The sequence below is a fragment of the Pseudorasbora parva genome, chromosome 3 (genome assembly GCF_024679245.1).
Source record: "Pseudorasbora parva isolate DD20220531a chromosome 3, ASM2467924v1, whole genome shotgun sequence".
Lineage (NCBI taxonomy): Eukaryota > Metazoa > Chordata > Actinopteri > Cypriniformes > Gobionidae > Pseudorasbora > Pseudorasbora parva.
In genome coordinates, this window is record NC_090174.1 from 21,876,397 (window position 1) to 21,896,401 (window position 20,005).

Consider the following 20,005-nt stretch of genomic DNA (forward strand, 5'->3'; position numbering starts at 1 on the left):
ACCCCCAAGACAGATTTCTGTAGTTATTTCATGATCAAAAAACAAATAAATACAATTAGGGCGTATTTGGCACAGATCTCTCTTCCTCTAGTTCTTTATTCATTCATAAAACTTTCACTGAAAACAAACACTGTGTTCTCAGCATCCTGGTGGGATTCTTTCTAAAGTCTTCTCTTTCAACAATAACAAATTATTGTTGAATTTGGTGCTTTCTAGACTGAGAAAAGACAGAAAATGTATTGTCTCATGGGGATGAAAGACTACAATTCCCAGAATGCGTCGCTGCCCTGTGAGGCCATTCCCAAAGCCACCTAATGGATTACTGTGACTGAGTTAGAGAAGACACTACAATTAAATACTGAACGTGTCTAGCTCTGCAGGAGTCAGATTACTTTTAACGTCATAAATGAGCTGAATGAGCTCGCAGCATACATTCACAACGCGTGTTCAGTCTGGCACGTTTTCAGTTCATGCCTTTGGAAGCATAACTTTCATAGAAATTTAATTCAAGAACTTAAAACACTTACATTGCTTAGCATCCGTTTAAATGAATCCCTGCAGCTGTGAGCTGTGCTGTGAGTGCGATCTCCATCCCCCATGTGCGAGTTGAAAACATGGAAATAGCTCTCTCTGCTGGCTGTAGTCTTTAGCCTCTGGCCAAAAATTCCAACGATGACGCAAATAACGTCAATTTGTGTCAGGGGAGGAATTTTTTCAGAAATAAAATGCATAAATCCCTTGTTTCAGGGGGATATGAGAGGGGAAAGCACAATCATTTGAATATACTCCAGGGTTTCTACTGATACAAAGCCATATGCTAATCGCTGAAGTAACCCTTAAAGCTTTCTGCCATACTAATGAGCTGAACTTGTCCAATTTTTTTTGCCAGTTAAAAAGAGTAGATGGCAACAGTTGAATTAGTAAGTAATATTTTGAAGGCGGGTTAAGCGAAGGGTCAGTTGTTATTAGACGTGTTCGACCCATAGACTGTAAAAAAATATGGACGTAGTGTCCGTGACGTCACCCATAGGATTCTGATAAGCCGTTCTGAAGCTTAAAGTAGGGGCGAGCTGGGCGTTGCCATCTTGTGAGCGAGTCAACGCGTGTCACTCCCGGATAACAGAAAATGGGCAAAAAGGCGGGATGTGGGCGGAGCTGAGGTGACGCAATAACTATAGACGGCGAATAAATGGCTATCCACTTGTAACCACGCCCTTAATTATGCAGAACCTTAAGGCTTTATATAACGGAAACGAATGAGTTATAAAAAAAATTCACCCCCCTCAGAGTTGTCATGAAGATCAAAATTAGCCTTATAGGCCAAAACCACAATTTGTACCAGGCTGTAAACATGTTTTTTTCTGCTTTAAAGTTGAGAATTTTAACATGGGGCTCAATGAGATTCTGCTCTCTTCTGGAGCCTGTCCCTAGTGGCCAGTTGAGGAATTGCAGTTTACATTACTTCCGTATTGGCTTCAAGAGAGATCGCGGGAGGTTGCCGCTTGGTTCGACCTCATGCAGCACTAACAGACCAAAGCAGTGCATGGAGGTTACACGAGAGCAGTCAGAACTGGCTCTGTAGAGGAGGAACCTCTGGATCGTTCAGATAGGCCTCGAGGACTGGAGACTCTGGTAAGAGAGTAAGGGCATGGAGAGTTTCATCCAAAAACTTTAATAAAGTTGGGCACTTGGATACAGGTCATTGGTGAGCAATTGGGTTCAATACAATACACAATTACAGGGGGTTCTGTATGTATGGGCACGGGTGTGTATGTGTGTGTGTGGTCTAAAACATACAGAAAATTGTATTAGATAAATGATATTACAATCACCATGAAGATATTAAACTTTCCATCCTGCCCATAAACAGACATACATACGTTCAACAAACAGATAAACAAGTGTCTGCTAATCGTTGACAGTCACAATTATGATTATGTATCATTTCCAATTATCTTAATATGGCCTACAGAACAACATCTGTACATTAATATAACAATAATACACTGTAGCACATGGTTTTTTATATAGCACGCTAGCTTTCTGAGGTCGATTGACAAAAGAATGTCATATTAGGCAAATATACTCTTAAAAGGTTAAATACAACATCCCAACAACATCAGTATCATTAACATGTGTAAGTTTCCACAAGAATTTATAAACTAACTTACTTTTCTGCATGAACGCACACAGCTTTAAAGTTAGAGGCTCACCGCGACCCGTCGCGTGCAGTGTATGAAGCGCATGTTCTTAAAGGGGAAAGCGCAAGTTCTTAAAGGGGATGGTAAATAACATCAATAAGCTGGAAGTCATACCCAAAAGGGATCAGCTAGGATTTGGCTGTGTCGCCACCGTCTTCGACCTAACAGATCACTAGATGAGTAGATTGCTTGGGGGAGTGATGCATCACGACGACCCATTAGCAGTAGATTCGGTGTGACAGGGTCTGGATCGGCAACATCTGAAGAAACATAGCTGAGTGGCTTAGAGTTGATGATTCCCTCAACTTCTACTAGTACTGTGCGCAAAACGGCTTCAGTCACTGTTCGATTGCCCAAGACTACCTGAAGGGCAGGTTTCACTGACCGTATCTCTCGCTCCCAGGTCCCGCCAAAGTGTGGGGAGTGTGGAGGGTTAAACTGGAAAGTTATTTCTTGACCTGCTAGATGTTCTCTGAGTGGAACCTCTAATGATGCAAAGGCTCCCTGGAGTTCTGTGGCTCCACCCCAGAAGTTAGTGCCTCTATCAGCCAATATCTCATATGCCTTACCACGGCGTGAGACAAATCGTCTTAGTGCCATCAAGAAAGCATCCGTGTCCATGTTCTCCAAGAGATCAAGATGTATGCAGCATGTGGTCATACATTTGAATATGATGCCCCAGCGTTTCTCTGTGCGTCTACCCAGTTTAACTGTGAACTAGGGTTGGGCATCGAGAACCGGTTCCAACTTGGAACCGTTTAAAAAATAACGATTCCATCGGAATCGTTTAGAAAATGTGTTTTCGGTTCCGATCTTCGGTTCCAAACACGCAAGTTTTGGTTTCCATGGCCACCTGATTTCCGGTGCGCGCCCGCTTGTTCTTTTAGCCATGGAAGTCCGGTAAACGGCGCTCTGAAGTGTGGATTTATTTCACTTTTAAAAAGCCTGGGTCGAAACTGAAATAAAAATATTTAAAAATATCGATACTGAAATATCTGAAAATATACAATAGCCTGCTCAGTTTCTACAGTATCGATCCCAGCTGCGCCCTCCTCTCCTCTCTTTCTCTGACTGACAGCGAGTTGACGCGCAGCCGCATATTCTCACTCAGCCCGGTTAACCCTCTGAACACGACGGACGCGCGTTCTGCTGGACTTTTCCTTACGACAGCGTGTTAGTGTTAGTGTGTGTGATCGGTCTGAATTTCGCGCGGGATTGCACATGGACTGCATTTTTTTTTATATAGCGCTTTTTTTAATATAGCGCACATAATTCTACGAATCCCTCAGATTTCAAGCTCTCACATCTGAAGCGTGCACACACACACACACACACACACACATACCGTAATAAAGCCGCCTCTGACATACAAGTGCAAATATTTGCTTCTTTTTCCAGCTTATTATTGGTCAAATACAATCAACCAAATTCTCAGTGCACATCTTGAAGAGTATTAATGTAAACACAGTCGTAAACAATTCAGGAAGAAATGAAGAATGAGTAATAGGAACAGTGTTCAGGATCCATGAGTGCGGCAGTTCTTAAAGGGACAGCAGTCATTTGTTATTCAAAGTCAAACTACAAAAAACATTATCCAATGTTATTTTAAATTTAATTAGCCACTTTGCGTTTTTTAATTCAGTTTCTTACCTGAATGTTAGACCTACCTGAAAAAAAGCAGTCTATTTCATTTATATATTTTATTCTATTTTATTTATTTGTGCTATTTTTTGTAATATGTTTATTTGTTCTTATGTAATTACTGTTTAGTCGTCTTTTTAAGTTCAATTTACCATTCGAAATCAAGCTTACTTGTGCTGTGTGTAAGCTATTGCAACATAATTACCCAGTTGTAAAAAATACATTGAGTTAGCAAATATTTGTGAGATAATTTTAATAGTAATTGATCAATGTTTATATAAGAGAAAAAGCTTAAAAGCTTTATCATATAAAGTGATCTCTTCAGAAGAAATTTTTGATTGCCTAGACTTTCAAAAGACAGACAAAAAAATATATTTTATAAAAAATATCTAATTTTTTATAAAATAAAACACAATTCTACGAATCCCTCAGATTTCAAGCTCTCACATCTGAAGCGTGCACACACACACACACACACACACATACCGTAATAAAGCCGCCTCTGACATACAAGTGCAAATATTTGCTTCTTTTTCCAGCTTATTATTGGTCAAATACAATCAACCAAATTCTCAGTGCACATCTTGAAGAGTATTAATGTAAACACAGTCGTAAACAATTCAGGAAGAAATGAAGAATGAGTAATAGGAACAGTGTTCAGGATCCATGAGTGCGGCAGTTCTTAAAGGGACAGCAGTCATTTGTTATTCAAAGTCAAACTACAAAAAACATTATCCAATGTTATTTTAAATTTAATTAGCCACTTTGCGTTTTTTAATTCAGTTTCTTACCTGAATGTTAGACCTACCTGAAAAAAAGCAGTCTATTTCATTTATATATTTTATTCTATTTTATTTATTTGTGCTATTTTTTGTAATATGTTTATTTGTTCTTATGTAATTACTGTTTAGTCGTCTTTTTAAGTTCAATTTACCATTCGAAATCAAGCTTACTTGTGCTGTGTGTAAGCTATTGCAACATAATTACCCAGTTGTAAAAAATACATTGAGTTAGCAAATATTTGTGAGATAATTTTAATAGTAATTGATCAATGTTTATATAAGAGAAAAAGCTTAAAAGCTTTATCATATAAAGTGATCTCTTCAGAAGAAATTTTTGATTGCCTAGACTTTCAAAAGACAGACAAAAAAATATATTTTATAAAAAATATCTAATTGACAGTATATGCAGCGTTTTTCCCTCCGTGGTATTGAAAATAGTATTGAATATCGATGTGACATGTTTTGACTCCACCCCTCAAAGAATCGGAATCGAGAATCGAAAAGAACCGGAATCGAAAGTAAGAATCGGAATCAGAATCGTTCAAATCAAAACGATGCCCAACCCTACTGTGAACGGCCCGAAACAGTCTATACCCGTGGACCAGAAAGGTGGTTTGTATAGCCGTAGTCGAGAGGGGGACAAGTCTGCCATCTTCGGAATCACAGGATTTGCTCTACATTTTTGACACATTAAACAGTTGTACTGGTGTTTCTTGATGGATTCTCTGCCACGCAGGATCTAATACTTGCGTCTGATCTCGCCTAAGACCCTCTCTGGACCGGGATGCAGAAGCTGGTTGTCATATTCTTTAATTAGGAGCATTGTAATCTGATGTTTAGGGTCTAGTATTATTGGATGCATGGTGTCTGGATCTAGGCCCTCGGCTCGACGGAGTCTTCCTCCAACTCGGATTAAACCAAGCGTTTGGTCAAATTCAGGGGAAAGTGAAGCAAGACGACTCTGGGCCGATATGGATTTACCTTTGGTTAACGCAATTACCTCTTCTAGGAAACTGTCACTCTGAGCTTGTTTCAACAGGTGTAGTTCAGCTGATATAACATCTGTTGCAGTCATGACAGCAGCCGCCCCATGTAGGGATTGGTGAGTGGCTTTCAACAGTTCGTTCCAACTCTTAATATTAGAGATGTCAAGTTGGGGCTTGGCAAGACAACCATTTCCCACGAATGATTGCTTTTTTAGCTCATCATGATCCTCAGGATCTGCTAATTCAGGCAAGGATGGCCAGGTGTTGGGATCTTGATAAAGGAACCATGGCCCTTGCCTCCAGCGCTGAGGTTCGCTCAACTCTAGCAGAGTCTTCCCCCTAGACAGATCATCTGCTGGGTTATCTGCGGTATTGACATATCGCCAATTTGACACCAAAGTCAGGTCCTGGATTTCAGCGATGCGTTTCCCGACGAAAACTTTGTAGCGACAAGAGTCGGATTTTAGCCAGCTCAAGACTGTGGTTGAATCAGTCCACAGAATTACATCACCTGACGGAACAGAGAGCTCTTTACTGAGCAACTTTGCCAGCTGTGCTCCTGTGAGAGCTGCACAAAGCTCCAAGCGGGGCATGGATAGCTGTTTGCGAGGAGCCACTCCAGACCTTGCCATCACAAAGGCTACATGGACCCGTTAGTGCTGATCTTGAGTGCGAAGGTAGGCAACAGACCCGTATGCCCGTTCGGATGGGGTCGCAAAAAATATGGATAATTCTCTGGTTGCCTTCTGTGTCAGCGCATGGTGGTATGTATGCTCTGGGTATTTCCACTGTGTGTAAATTGGCCAATTCGGCCTCCCAGGCTCGCCATTGTACTAACAGGCTTTCAGGGTGGATGATGTCATCCCAACCAATTCTGAGTTTCCAGAGATCTTGAATCAACATTTTCGCCTTGGGGTTGAAGGGTATAAGATATCCAAGTGGATCATATTGTGTAGCCAGTACTTTGTACACATTTCGCAATGTGGGTTCAGAGTAGTCAACTTGGCGAGGTTTGTACCCAAGTTGGTCAGTAAGACAATTCCAACGGAGACCTAGAGCTGGCTCTGGTGGGTCCGAACTATGCTCAGAAAGCCACAGTTCGGTGCTGGCTGCTCTGGCTTCAAATGGGAGGTGTTCCACTACAGCTGGTACATTACTCGCCCACTGGCGTATTTCAAAGCCACCAGTAGACAAATGACTGCGCATCTGGTCAATGAGGTTAGAGGCTTTCTCTGGGGAGTCCAGACTCTCTAAACAGTTGTCCACGTAGAATGCCTGCTCTACCGACCTTTGAACATCTTTGTAGCCTTCGCAGTTGTCCTTCACATGCCTTTGTAGTGCATATGTGGTACAACAAAGGACTGCAGGTCGTCCCAAAAGGAAGAACCTGCCATTCAAAGACACTTGGTTCTTCTTCCCTCTTCATGTCTCTCCAGATAAAACGTAACAAGGACCGGTCTTCTGGCAAAAGTCTGATCTGGTGGAACATTGCTTTAATGTCTCCACTGATAGCCACCGTGTGCTCACGAAACCGAAGGAGGACACCAAGCAAGGATCGACCCAAGATAGGACCCGGAAGAAGGTGATCATTTAGTGCTTGTCCTCTGTACTGATATGAACAATTGAAAACAAGTCTTGCTTTGTTATTATGGTCGACCAAGTGATGTGGGAGGTACCATGACTCAGTAGAGGATTCCACAATCTCACGGGTCAATCTCTTCACATAACCTGCCGTCTCCAGCTTTTGGATCTCGTGACAGTAGGTCATGGCTTGTTTGGTATCGTTTGTGATTCGTCGCTCTTTACTTCGAAGAAGTGAAAGACAAGCAGATTTGGGTGCTTGTAGACAGAGATGCTCCTTCCGTCTGAGAAGCGGTGTAGCATATCTCCTTTTGCCATCAACATCAACCCTTACAGTGCGCTGCTCAAGCAATTCAAAGGCGTGCTGGTCAAGCTTGGAGCGGGTAGCTGCCTTCTCACTAATATAGGGCAACGCATCAATTTTCCACAGTTTCTCTACATGTTTCTGAAGCTTTGAATAGGGAGAGCTCACTGCAGTAAAGAAAAAGTGCTGCTCTTTAGAAGGAAGATGGAACAAGCTGGCGGGACCTTGAAGTGTCCACCCAAGGGAAGTACATATAGCTACAGGTCCCCCAGAAGGGCCAACACAAACAGGCTGGATAGGGATGAGCAAATATGGAAAGTCAGAACCAATCAGTAGTACAGGCATCACCTTGTCAATCGCTGGTATTGGCAGACCCTGTAGATGCTTGTACTTCTTCATCAATAGGTTAACTAGGTAACTGTGCTTCGAAAGACCCAGTTCATCAGCCGTGAATGCATGATGTATCTTGTGTCTACATTTAGGATTGTCAATGGGGGAAATCTCACAAGAAACCTGTTGGAGGATGAGGTTGAGATTGGACTGCAAAGGTAGGCGGCTGGACATAGCTGGTCCCTGTTGAATCAGCACCTGTCTGACCTAGACTATAGGTCTGTCTATCAAAAGACAATGCCTGCTGCACTGTTGTAGGAGGGTATACACTCGCAGTAGGCAATTTCACCTGTTGGGGGGACACACTCGGCAATACTACAGGATAGATAGCAGAAGGAAGAACATTTACTGATTCTACATGTAATGGTTTGGATGTAGAGAGAGATGTAATGTTCTCAGAAACAGTGTGGTGTTAAGGGCTGAGTGCTGACAGTCTTCGATGTATGATGTATGTAAGGTGTTGAGTGCTGTGGATTATCAGATAACTGATGTATGTGGTGAGCAACCTTTACCTTCTGTGAACACAGTATATCAGTCTGTACCTGCCCTGGGTCAAAGTCACTTCGGCCATGTGTAACAGATGTTGCATTTTCAGTCATCCCAAAAAGGGATGCGACGAGACTCGCTTCCTCCAGCTCCATCTCCTTCTGCTTAATGCGGCACTGTCTTTCCAGCTGCTTGGTGATCAGTTCTTTGGTCGTGTGTGCTGCACGAGCCTCCTCATCCAACTGCCGACTTCTCCTTTGCTGCTCCCTGAGTAGGTCTTCTCTTTCATAAAGCGCTAGGCGTGCTTCTTGATCCAGGAACTCACACTGTTCTTCAGCTTTGCTCTCCTCCACCATCTGTCTCTGCATCTCCGCAAGCTCCATGCTCTTCATCTTCTCCTCCACGATAGCTGCCTGTAGATCAGTCAGTCGAGAAATCGATGTCCGACTGGGTCGAGAACTTCTGCTGGTCTTTGTCCTTGAGTGACTGTGACATGAACTAGCAGATAGATGTGCTGAAGGCGGTCTACTAAGTGCAGCCACATTGCCTGGTTGTGCAGCTGGTATTATACTGCAGATATTCACACCGAAATCTGGAATTTGGCTTGGTTGATACCCAACATCATAATCATTTAAGTATGCTGGTGGATGTCTCTCCCGCTGAGTACCAAAAATATCAAAAAACATGATTTTATTCAGCATTGTCTTCTCTTCCGCGTTCCTCCAAAAAGATTCAAACTGTGTGAATCGATCAATGATTCGGGTAGCCAACGTCACGTGATTTCAGCAGTTCAGATCGCATCAAACCGCCAAACTGCTGAAATCACATAACATTGGCGACCCGAAGCATTGATCGATTCACTGATTCATTAACCGTTTGAATCTTTTTGGAGAAACACGGAAGAGAGGACAATGCTGAATTAATTCATAGTTTTTGATATTTTTGGACCAAAATGAATTTTCGATGCTTCAAGAGATAATCAACCAACTGATGTCACATATAGACTACTTTGATGATGTTTTTATTCCCTTTCTGGACATGGACAGTAAAGTGGGCATTGACTGCATATGCTCTGGGACTAAATATAAAATATCTTAAACTGTGTTCTGAAGATGAACAGAGGTCTTACGGGTGAGGAACGACATTAGGGTGAGTCATTAATGACATCAATTTCATTTTTGGGTGAACTAACCCTTTCAGGAGTTTCAAAGTCGTCATCTGATTGGTTGAATTGTTCAGGTTGTCCGCAAGACAACACTGCAAAAAATGCTTTTCTTACTTATTTAATTTTTTATACATTTTGACTAGAAACAAGACAAAAATACCAAGTAAGAAAAGCATTTTTTGCAGTGAAGTGTGTTGCAGTGAAGTGTGTTGCAAACTCCCTCATAGAAGAAAGACTTACAAATGTGACAATGAGCGCTTACTAGGATTAACTAAATGCTCAATTTTGAAAAGAAAGTGATGTTCTCGGCTCCATTGTTTCAGTAAATGTCTTGAATTAATCATTTATAGACGCACAAATCCCATTCATTGGATGTTATTGGATGTAATCCCCGTAATTGGGTGTTCAAACAGGCATTGTGATATTTCAGTTTTTCTTTTTCTTAATCTGCGAAAATGTCAACAATTCTGTGTTTTTCTGTCAATATGGGGTGCTGTGTGTACATTAATGAGAAAAAAAATAACTTAAATAATTTTAGCAAATGGCTGCATATAAAAATAAGTGGAAAATTTAAAGCTACACTGTGTAACTTTTTAAGTTTATTCTTAGCTAAAACACTTAGTTCTTTCAAAAATATATGTGTTCATTAATGTATATAATTACTTCTTTCAAGTAATATAGTATTCTCATAAGTTTATAATATGCCATTGAAAATACATAGTATTTTCAGAAACAAAAACAGAAACACAGAAACTATTATTCACTGGATGGTCATATACCTTTTCACCGCTAGATGGGGGAAAATATCACACAGTGTAGCTTTAAGGGAGTCTGAAGACTTTCCGATTGTATTTATTCCCCCAATTGGCTTTGTGATACATTCAGCGTCTTTAGTTTCTGTAGTACTGTCATGAAAAAGATTAATAACACTTGAGTGAGTCACAAAACTCTACTTTTCCTCAATTTCCCCAACTTCTCTGATGCCTTAGACTTCCCTAAGGTGTTTTCCTCTATAATGTTTTTTTATGAATGCGACTCACTGTCTAGATTTGTGCTCTTCTTTGGCTATCCTCCTGAAGCTCGTACTAGTGTGTGGTCCTTGCACTTCAACAATCCCGCCACACAGCTCTCTCTTCAGCTCCACTATGGGGTCACAGACTCTCACCTGGGAAGATTCCAGAGGAAAATCCACTCAAGAACATCCTGTCATTTCAGATATTTGAGTGTGTCGGTGGTCAGTAAGGATTTTCATACCTCCATTAGGCCATTAACGTTATGCTGAGCGAGGGGAAGATGAGTCTGCAGGGTATAACTGCTGACAGGAGATCTAGGGACGTTACGCCAGTTCTGGCTTTGCAATTCCTGACCAAAAACATTAACATGGAAAGAGCATAACAAGAGAATAATGAAATTTGACCAGAAGATGAAATCAAATAATTACTACAGTACATTTGTCTATATTTTACCTTTATATCTAAAGCATGATGCAGTTTCAGCCTCATAAGCTCCTGTTCCTGCTTCTGAATAAAGTCTTGACATTCAGCAAAACTGTCAGACATCTGTACAATATACATTATGTTTTCATTGTTTACAATGTTAGTAATCTGATCTATTGTCTGACAGGCATACAGTTGTATTTGGAATAAGCCTGTTCAACATGAAGACTGTCAGACACCTTAGATAAAGCCACTTCCAGTCTCTCCGCTTTGCCTTTGAGTTAAAAAAAGAAGGAAAAAGTTGCTCTTTGGACTGTGCAAGAATACTTTGGGAATGAGATAATATTTGTTCTTACATTCAGGAAAAGTTTTTTGCAAGGTGTATGCTTGTAAAACATATACGTCTTACACTATAGTTATAGATTTGTTTTTAATTATTATTATTCTACAAAGTTGTGCAATCGGCTATTATTTTTGTAACTAATAGAAACTAACTAGAAACTAATAATTTCCTATATTATATATACATTGTATATATTCCGTACGAGACAGAAGCATGTTTTTACAGGAAAGTAAGATACTTTGCTGTGTTTTTAATTTTATTTTTCGATGATTCTATTTTTTTTCATCTTTACTTTTTCTTTTTTAAATGTCTGAACATTATTGTACTTTTTATACAGCGGGGAAAATAAGTATTTGACACATCAGCATTTTTATCAGTAAGGGGATTTCTAAGTGGACTATTGACATAAACTTTTCACCATCAAGCCAAATATTGAATTCATACAAAGATATCAGAACAATTAAGTATAGAAGTTGAGTCATAATAAATAAAGTGAAATGACACAGGGAATAAGTATTGAACACATGAAGATAACAAGGTGCAAAATGGCACAGAAAGCCAAGAGATCACCTGAAATCTTTCAGTATTGAGAGAGAAACCCTGCCCCCTATCAGTACTAATTGATATCAGCTGCTTTAGTCCTAACTGATGGCCTATAAAGGCTTCTCATTACCCAGGAGCCACACAGGAAAGACTTTATAATGGGTAAAAGCAAAGAATAAAGAATCCAAAGAATAATCAGGAGAGTTCTCTAAGAGCCAAGAACCACTTGGGCAGAACTTCAGGAAGACCTTGCATCAGAAGGTACTGTTGTTTCAAAGAGAACTATAAGCAATGCACTGAACCGCCATGGCATCCATACACGCTCACCACGCAAGATTCCATTGCTGAACAAAAAGCATGTTGAAGCTCGGTTAAAGTTTGCGAAATAGCATTTGGAGAAGCCTGTGTATTATTGGGAGATTATAGTATGGTCAGATGAAAGCAAAATTGAACTTTTTGGCAGTCATTCTACACCATGTTTGGAGAAGAAATGACACTGCCCACCACCCCAAGAACACCATACCAACAGTTAAGTTTGGGGGTGGAAGCATCATGGTTTGGGGCTGCTTTTAAGCAAGGGGTACTGGCAGACTTCATATTATTGAAGGCAGGATGAATGGAGAAATGTACCAGGACATTCTGGATAAAAATCTGCTGCCATCTACCAGAAAGCTGAAAATGAAAAGAGGGTGGACATTTCAGCAAGACAATGATCCCAAACACAAGGCCAAGGAAACAATGAAGTGGTTTCAAAGAGAAAATCAAGTTGCATGAATGGCCCAGTCAATCACCTGACTTAAATCCCATAGAAAATCTATGGAGAGAAATGAAGATTAAAGTTCATAAAAGAAGTCCAAGGAACCTTCAATATTTAAAGACCATTTGTGTGGCAGAATGGGCCAGAATCACTCCTAAACAATGCAGAGGACTGATCTCTGCATACAAGAGGCTGTAATCAACAACAAAGGCTTTTTTTTTTACAAAGTATTAAATAAAGTGTGTTCAATACTTATTACTTGTGTCATTTCGCTTTATTTATTATGACTCAACTTGTATACTTAAATGTTCTGATTTCTTTGAATGAACAATAGTTAGCTTGATTGCTACGTCTGGTGAAAATTGTCAATAGTCCACTTAGAAATCCCCTTACTGATAAAAATGCTGATGTGTTAAATACTTATTTTCCCCGCTGTGTATAGATAGATAGATAGATAGATAGATAGATAGATAGATAGATAGATAGATCATAATTATTTTTTGTTCTTCTATTGAAAGTCTAGGCAATCAAATTCTTCTGAAGAGATCACTTTATACGATAAGGCTTTTTTTTTCCTTATATAAACAATCGATTAACATTACAATTATCTCATGGGGATACATTGCTAACTCAATGTATTTTTTACAATGGGGTAATTGTGTTGCAGTTGCTTACACACAGCACGAGGAAGCTTGATTTTAAATGGTACATTTAATTTATAGAGTAATAATATTAGAACAAATAAATGGCTAACAATAGCACAAATAAATACAATAGGATAAAGTTACAAATTAAATAGCTTTTTTTAACACTACTGCTTTATAACAGTAGTATTCAGGTTAGAAACTGAATTTAAAAAAAACAAAGTAATCAAATTTAAAATAACAGTGGATAATCTTTACTGTACATAAATGTATTACAGATTAATCCATGAGAGTTACAGAAGTTGAATGATCAGTTAAGAGAATAAGCCTAAGTGATATTTTGGCTTCTTGTAATTTTAATAAAACTAACAACATAGAGAGTGGCAGTTCATGACCATTATCGATAAATAGAAAACAGAAATATCTATTAATATCAACAATAGTATCTGGCACCAAGATGTTAGCAGCAGATACTTAAAATCCTGTAAGTTGTGAGGTGACGCCTCCATGGATCAGACTAGTTTATTCAGCACATCCCACAGATGCTTGATTAGATTGATATCTGGGGAATTTGGAGGCCAAGTCAACACCTCAAACTCGGTGTTGTGCTCCTCGAACCATTCCTGAACTATTTTTGTTTTGTGGCAGGGCACTTTATCCTGCTGAAAGAGGCCACAGCCACCAGGAAATACCATTTCCATGAAAGGGTGTACAAGGGTGTACAGGACCCAAGGTTTCCCAGCAGAACATTGCCCAAAGCATCACACTGTCTCTACTGGCTTGCTTTCATCCCATAGTGCATCCTGATGCCATGTGTTTCCCAGGTAAGGGACACACACACCCGGCCATCCACGTGATGCAAAAGAAAATGTGATTCATTAGACCGGGCCACCTTCTTCAGTTGTTTTGTGGTCTGGTTCTGATGCTTATATGCTCATCAATGAGCCTTGACCGCTCATGATCCTGTCACCGGTTCACCACTGTTCCTTCCTAGGACCACTTTTAATAGATACCGACCACTGCAGACTGGGAACACCCCACAAGAGCTGTAGTTTTGGAGATGTTATGACTTAGTCATCTAGCCATCACAATTTGGCCCTTGTCAAACGTGCTCAAATCCTTACATTTTCCCATTTTTCAACATTGAGATTTTTTTAATTTGCTGCCTAATATATCCCACCCACTAACAAGTGCCGTGATGAAGAGATAATCAGTATTATTCGCTTCACCTGTCAGTTCTCATAATGTGTTACGCCTGTGTATATGTCGCTCTGAGGTGATTCCAATTAATTTTAAACAAGCATAACAGAGAAAGTTACACCTACATTCAGGCCAAATTTTCCACAGTCTTTCAGACAATCCTCAGCAATGAATATGTCATGCATATTAGTGGAGGGAGAGGGGTATCCCTGACCCTGACAGTGCACTGTGAACACAGAAATGTGCTTGACCATCAATACAAATGATTTCCCTTTGTTTCAAACTGAAGTAGACTGTTTCAGATAAATATTAAAGTACCGCCACACTAAAAGGTGCACTATGCAACTTTCCGTCCACTAGAGGAGACTATTATAAACAAAGGCATAGTTTGATGACGCCAAGTTTGAGTGCAGTATCTTGGGACATGTGGTCTTCACCTCACAGCCGGTGGAAAATAGGACTCGGGCAGAAATCATGTTCATGGATGCGGTTATTAACGTTACTGTAGTGTAAAGCAGAGAAGGACCGAGTGTTGTGGAGCTGAGCACGGCTGCTGGAGCGATTGTTACACAAATACCCGCCTCGCGAGCACTGGGACTTTTATTATGACGGGACAGGACACAGTCACCGGGTGCGCGCACTTCCACCTTTTCCGGTCATGATTATAAGGTAAAGCAGCTCTGTTTATCATATTAGATACATTTAAGTGTGTTTAAAATGATTTTATGATGTTACTCTGTGCTTCCGCTTGGCGCTGCTGTGACATGTTCACACTGCTAAGAGTAAAGCGCTTCTGCCAAATAAAACCGAGGGTAACGCAGATATGACGCAATTGACAGGCGACTCGCTCAAACGCTATGCTGAAACATCCAGGGTCCTTGGTTAAAATAGCAATTTTCTCGCAATTTACAAATAGTCTGAAAATGATTAAGTCATGAATTGTGATAACCCAGTTACCTATATAATTTTTTATATTACCAACAATTTCGGCCTCTTTAAACATAACATACACACTAATTATGCTGCGTTCCAGGTAGGTTTTTGAGCCTGTAAGTTACGACTTCAAACCACAACTCACATTTCTATCGCCAAAGGTGCTTACTCCTTGCTTATTTGAGGAAAACAGAGGGGAAAAAAGTGCATAAGGCAAGAGCATAGACAGTAAAAGAAATGGACAGAGCTATCCCATTGACTTCAACGGCGGAAAGTGAGGTCAGTAAGGAGCACTCACTTCCTGATGGCTGAGCGAACTGCGCAGGCTCAAACTGAGCTTGATGACGTAGATGTGACGTGAGCCTCCTGTCTGACAGCTGTAGGTCTTCTAGTAGTTGTGAAAAGTGAAAGCTGAATCACGTTGTTTAAATATTTTCTCCCGTTGCTTTTGGCTCACAATGGGCTTCTCCCCATTCTTCTCCCTTGACTTAATCAGACTTTGTCTCCACGTCCCCCCGACTGTCTCATAGACAGTAAAAGATTGCCTGAGAGCGTCTCCTCAGGTCTATACGGTAATTTCTCAACTGTGCGACAGAGTCGCTTGGTTATGAGGCAGTCGTTAGCCTATTTTTACAAAAACAGCTTCTGCGGGGCGATAGTGTAAGATACAAGGTAATGGAGCCTTTTATGCATTGTCGTGTTTCTTTAGAAATAAACAATGGACAAATGGAGTCTTTAAACGCCTCAGATATAAAGTTATTCACTGTCAAAGTGACTCAAGAATGAATGGGAGTCAATGGGATGCTAACAGCAGGTGATGGCTTGGTTAGCAATGGCCGCCCCTATGGGTGGAACGCTTTCCGAGTGCTAGATTACCCACTTGGGCAAGAGAAGCAGGTATAATTCTTTTTTTTTTAAATGTTATTTGTATATCCGTAGCCGTAGGGGCTGCCATTGTTGTTTCGTGGGCTATGTGACGTCAGAGCTCGTAACAGGGAGTACATCAATCTAGTGTGAGTTCAGGGGTGGGAAGTCATGGGTTCGACTGCCGTTCCAGTGCACTTTCACGGGTAAAAGGTTGGAAAAACATGAGTTACGGGTTGCCTGCAATGCAGTATTAGTAACAAGGAGTTACTGTGAGAAACAGAAAGTTGTTGTTAGTGATGCATTTCACCATCTTGAGCTTCTCGATGGTCTCCTCCAGCAGCTGAATTCGGCTTTGCAGAAAATCAATCTGCTCTCTTTTAGCAGTGATCTGTTTCTGCATCCCAAGAGCAACCTTAAGACCTGAAATACACAAACATATTCCAATGAGTTCAACCACAGTAAATACCAAGAATAAATCTCAATTCAATGTTAAAAAATAAAATAGATCCCTGTCTTGTCTGTCGGAATATTATATACAATGCATTATTGAGGTATCGTCCTATTTGTGAAATGTTTGACATTCAGACAGAATGAACTCAGGATGTTATGTCAGCTGCATCACATGTTAACAAGAGAATAACTTATTATTGTTACTATTGGACTATATTGTTAATGTATTGTCTGCATTTCAAAAGACACTTTGTCCAGTGAACCAATGAACAGATACTTACGTCATATGAGACCATTTTCCCATTCTGTCCCTCTCACAATTGACTAGGACAAAATGAAACAATGGAGGGTTACAGAGGTCAGACCTAAGAAATCATAGCTACATTATGTAACAGCCCACAACCACGGCACACAGCAAGAACAAAAAATATTATTTAACAATGTCTCAATACACTGACCCCAAAAAGCTGTTTTAAAAACAATAAATGTTAAAATGCATACTTTGTGCAGATTAAGTGATGGAAAATTACATGGAATAACAGCAGGAGGGTATGGAGCAGATCTATAATCTCAGTATGCCGTCTTCCTGCCATTATCCAGAATGCAGAACAACAAAACCATGGCCACACACTGGCTCTCTGCAAAGAATGTAAATGAATCCAGTAATGCAGGGTGTGGTCTTCCGCCTTTTATTTTATATACACTTGGCCTAGGTCTGGGTTTCCCTGTGGTAACACTGTGGACGATATAAAAACATCCTCACTTTAAATATCAGCAGTGCTATGAATGGGTACGGATGCCTATATTTATATTTGAGAGTAATTAGGATTTTCCTGAAATTTTTCTCAAAGCTTTGATCTCTGAAAAACTCAAGGGCCAGTCCTGTGAGGTTACTGAGGGCGAATGTGAATGCGCAGCTTAGCTAAAAAATTGATCATTAATTTTAAATTTCATCTTGTTCTCCTTACCTGTAGCTTTAAAACAATTTATTAGAACAAACAAAAAATATTTTGTGTGTGTACGTAGTGCCATGACCATCAGCTCCCTTCAGTGTTCTCAACCAACTGTTGGCTTGGACCAGTTCTGCCCGTACTGTCTTCAGCTGAGCCCTGAAGTCAAGGTTCTGTTGTTCCAGCTCGCAGGTCTTACTGCCAAATAGCTCTTTCAAAGATTCCTGCCCCTCTGATTATTTGTGTTTTAAGAAAAAAGCCAAAATGTCAGGGTGATACAGATGTGTTGACATCATAATGTAGACAACAAATGCTTGAAAATAAATCCTAATTAAAAGAGATTGGCATAATCTTATTTTATAGAAAATATTCACTACCATTTAAAAATGTAGTGAAATATGTAGTGAATCATTCACTCCCAAAAACATTTATAAACAAATAATTTATGATACTTGTTAAAAACAAATCATCTTGGAAAATATATATTTTTTAAAATAGCCTAGAAATCTAGCGGCAGCAAATCTAATCTGCCGCTAGTATCATCTAGCAACTCTCAATACACTTCTCAGCTGTAAAAACCAAACTCTGGTCAGGCCAATCACATCGTGTATAGAGTCGGTGGGCGGAGCTTAACATAATGACGACGGCCGAGTTGCGCTTGCGCGCTTCTAGTAAACACAGAGGCTGGCGAATTTTTTCCTTCTTTATCTTTTTCCTTCTTTATCGTGCATTGTATAATATCATATGTTATTATAAGTTAGTGTACTTTTGTCTGCCAAACATATGTATGCAATAAAAATACAACAAAATGAAAGCAAGAATTAAGGGTTCAAATCGTTTTTAGGGCCACTGTTCTTTGAACAATGTTTAAAGTCGGTCTACATCAAGTCTGCATTTTTTTGTGATGTCATTTAGAGGAATCGGTGCCTTTACCTTTCAGTTGGGTAAGCTGCATACGTTGCACTCCCAGCTCAGTGGTCATCTGCTGTTTCTCTATAGTAAGCTGATCAACATCACAGATCTTTTCTGAGAGCGCAGCCTGCTGACAGACCTTCTCTCTCTCCATTGTGCTGAGTCTGACCTCTGCCTGTCTCAATGCAGCCTGTTAAAACCAACCGGTATATGAATGAGTCCCTCAGCTTACATCAAAGGAAATAATTGTGTAATTTATATTAGTAGCTCTTCCTGTTAATGCCATTTATCATCAATCATGCGCATGAATGGGGTCATTCAAACTATAACTGGTTTATTCTCTGAACAGAAACAATCTAATAGTTAAGGCTTCCTAAATCCTGAAGTAGTTGAACAAATCTACTCAAAGATTCTTCCCCAAATTTCCCTACCTTCAGCTGCTGATTCTCCCCTTTGAGCTGCTCGATCTGGTTAGTCAAATATTGTTGCATGTTCCCAGTGCTGCTGTGCTCTCAGATCATCTGCATAGCATTTGCCAATTCTGCACTCATCTTTCAGTCCTCTGCCTCTGTCCACCTCATGGCCTTCAGCAGACCCTGAACATCTTCCAGCTGGACATGGACCTGCTGCAGTTCACGCCGCTTCAACAACACCGGCAGATGCCTTCTCTCCAACTGAATCACATATAACAACACTGAGATATAAGCATTGGAAAGCCTCAAACCTGCCTACATTCTCTGAAGAACATAATGTTCTCAACCGGTGAGTTGCAGCAGGTTTGCTTAGAAAGGGTTTCAGAAAAAGAAAGAAGACAATTTAAGTTTTAAGTCCTCTTTTTCAAAGGGTGTGTGCAATCAAACACTTTGGTATTCCTGTACAAATGCATGTTTATGTAAATTTCATAGTAAAATTGACACATTTTTAACAAGCTTTTTGTTTATTTGGTACTGTGTTTGGTCAGCACCTGATGTCAAATGAAAAACCATAAGAGTACAGATGATGTGCCCTTGTGTCAGTCATTTGTCATGTTTGTGGTTTAAAAATTTAGACAAAGAATATGTATCGAGTAAATGGAACAGTTGGCCCTCTTTGCATCATTCTGAATATATGATAACGTCGTCCTGTAATATAAGAAGCAATTGCAGTTATTCATGTTTGAGTTTGAGGCTGGTTCAGGCTGTGCCGACTTACAGTCGATCTGCCTCTCTCTCGGCTTGCTAAAGCTAATTTCTAATCAATTCTGTCTCACTGCGCAGACCTGGCAGCTTCACCAGACTCATGCTGTTCTGTCTCTGCCAACAGCTCAAAAGTGTAATAAACACAGTTTGAAAATGCCATTCTTTAAAATGAGTTAGTTCCAATGATCTTAGAATATTTCTGTTGAAAAAGAGAGGAAAGTAAACAATAAATAAAAAGAATGCAGTAGTATTCTAA

At 40.1% G+C, this 20,005-nt stretch overlaps 1 protein-coding gene across 1 annotated transcript in view; it reads right to left on the minus strand.

Moving 5' to 3' along the window:
- Window positions 1-20,005, minus strand: part of LOC137070743 (lysosome membrane protein 2-like) — a 132,641-nt gene that overhangs the window by 75,407 nt on the left and 37,229 nt on the right. The window lies entirely within an intron of this gene.